Genomic DNA, 3278 nt, shown 5'->3' on the forward strand with positions numbered 1-3278 from the left:
AAGAAAAATTGCAACCTAAAAATTGTATTTATGTCGCAAATTAGTTTTGGATTTGATCCATAATGCATGATCCATGATGAAATGTAACCTGGTGTCTGTTTAGACAACATGAGTTTAAATTTACTGCCATTAATCTTGTTTTTAATTTCTAAGTTAAACAAGATATATTTATTAAGATTGAACGTAAGGGTATATTGTATGTAGTTTTCATCAAGACTTTTTCATGGTTTTTGAGTGATTTTTTTACATCCTCTTGAGTTGAGTATATCGTTTATTATTTATTTATTGACATGTCAAGGTTTTTTACGTCAATGTTATGCAAGACATTCAATCTATAATCGATACGAATTCACTGGTTGTGAATGGATACAATTGTGAATAATTATTGGGTTCATCTTCCCCCATGTCGATTGGTATTGCTCTAACCTCTACATTGATGGTTGTTGTGTCTGTTAGTGAATGGTCATTATTGCAGGTGTCCATCCTTAAATGGTCATTCTGTTTTCTGTCCTTGAATGGTTGTTACAGCTTTCTATAGATGATAGTATTTTGTCCATCCACAGATGACCATTCATAAATAGTGTCCATTTTGGGGTGGTCATTCATTATGGCCATCTACAGTATGACCTAAACATTGTCTTGGAATGGTCATTTACTATGATCATCCAGGCCTGGATGGTCAATGTTAAATGGATGACCATTAATGATACAGTGCTGTAAATTTTTGTGTTACACCACTTAGATATCTACATGGTGTAGGAAAAACATTTATTTATTTGTTACTTCTATCATACAAACCTTAAACAACATGGATGGACGTTTAATTTAATTAACTTTTTTGCTTAATTAATTGTGTATACCTAATGTCAAAAAGATATATTTCTGTTTTATTTTAATGGTCCTTCCAAAACAAAAGCCTACTACATATCACCTACTTAAGATAGCTGCTACTACTACAGTATTAAACATTTTAAACCTATTTTGTAAACTTGTATATACAAAAACATCACTAACACTTTCAAAACCTTGCCTACTAATTTAATGCACCGGGGATCTTCTTTGAATTTCTTTTATCATTTTAAGCTCAGCTTATTTTTATATACAGTAGAAGGATTTATAAATATTATATAAATTGTTGAAAGGAGTAATTTTAACTTGTTGATACTATAGCAGTATTTCGGAATCTCCATTTTCTTGTGCAAAGTACTGACCGTGTGAGGGCAGTTTCGGGTATCAAATTTCACCTTTCAATGTGACCTTTAACAGATTTGTTGAATAAACATGTGCAAACCGGATGTGATGCTGTCTTAACCCTTGTATTTTTATTCGTTTTTGCCCTTGGGGGCAGAAGACACTTAGCTATCGTCTCACTTGTAAGTTGTGAGAGTAAATCCGGTTGGATGATGATGGATGGGTCATTAAACTTGAATAGGCCTAAGGCTATGTTCACACACACACACACACACACACACACAGCGTAAGGCTGGCGTAGTGTACGCCCTTGTGTGTGAACTAGGCAGTGGCGTTACTTACGCCACTCACAGCGCCACCTCCGTGGCATTATTAACGCTACCTGCAGACCCCAGATTAGGTAATGCCACTGAGCTAACGCCAGTGATGCTTGAATGATTTGACTTCATTTCAAGAGATTGACCAATCACGATTGCAATAGATTAGTTTCTTTGATCTCTTTCCTGTGCTCTCTATAAATGAAATGTTAAAGGGGTTCTTTTTCTATTGCATTTTACTTAGTTATAATGTATAATGATTTGTTGATTGTGTTTTGTAAGATATTTTAACTTATTTAGAATATCTATTAAAACCTGCAACACCAACAACTGTTGCACAATGCTAGCTGAAAAATCAGAAGTAAAATTGTTCATTTATAATACAATAATGCAGCGATTTGTGAATAAATTAAAATCTTAAAGAAAAAGTAAAAGCCACGGATGATACATTTTAATGCGTCTCTACGGCTGCTGCAGTATACGAAATCCAGCACTTTCATAAAGCAAGTTATGGGTTATTCACCTACCTTTACCTTTACATCGCAATGTTCATATAAGTTTGTTTATACTTTATACATCGTTTATAAGGCCTTTTCGGAAAATTGCGAGAGATTTCCTGAACTGGTTCAAGTTAGTTGGCGTTCATGAATAATGCGAGTTGACCTATTAGAAAGTTAGAAAGTGCATTGCTACTCAGAACTTTGGACTAGTTAATTACATGTCGGCGTCCGTTGGTCAGAACTGGTCCTTTTTGCACGTTATAATGAAACAACACTTGCATTAATTTATGCATAAAGACTTCTGGTAAAATTTGACACTGAAGAAATTGTATACAAGCGTTCCAGCGAAATGAATAATGAGCGTAACAGCTACTTGCAAATTTATCGCTTTGGTGAATTGTGTTTGCGCGCCTAGTGGCCTATATTTTATTCATTTATATTCTGGTTGTGTGAATGGATTTGATTAGAACATCCAATCAAAATGCAAGTTTGGTTTCAGACTGGCGTATAACATTAGCCACTGTCTTTTTAAAAAAATTTATTACAGAACATGCATTGTACATTAACATTAAACAATACCACAGACAAATATCTTCTGGGCAACAGCATCTGTAGGCGTAAATCATAACGCCTTGTGTTCCAAAACCTATTTGAAGGAATTGCATGAACGGGGAAGTGTAGGCATAATCAATACTGTACATAGATGTTCGCGGTACACATGTGTGGATATGACACATATACATTTGTTGAGGTACAGAAGAGTCCGGCCTATGAAATCGAACCTTTTCAGAACGAACATCGGCGGTGTAACATCTCACCACATGGTGTGTACGGCAAATATGTATATTGATTTGTCGGCTCATGTTAAATTTGGTTTTATAGTTAAAGAAATATGTTTAATATAAATAATTGGACCAAAACATTATCTGACTGATTCAAAGATACAGTGTAAACTTAGTCCTAACTGGAATACCAACTAATGGTGGTTACTTGCAACAGAAGTACATTAGACCTAATTATCGATATAACCTTTGACTGTAATACTTTATGTACGGTATATATATATTATATATAAGCCTATATATATATAATAAATATATTATATATAAGCCTATATATATATATATATAATAAATAATATGAAATAACCAAGTTTTTCCTTCGTTTGTTTTGTATTTAGCTCTACCCCGGTATCGAGCACTCTACTGCCGACGATATTGAACCTTTTTCCTAAAATATATATATATATATATATATATATATATATATA

Source organism: Anneissia japonica, unplaced genomic scaffold (genome assembly GCF_011630105.1).
Source record: "Anneissia japonica isolate Jap-2015-1 unplaced genomic scaffold, ASM1163010v1 scaffold1826_len1998817_cov189, whole genome shotgun sequence".
NCBI lineage: Eukaryota > Metazoa > Echinodermata > Crinoidea > Comatulida > Comatulidae > Anneissia > Anneissia japonica.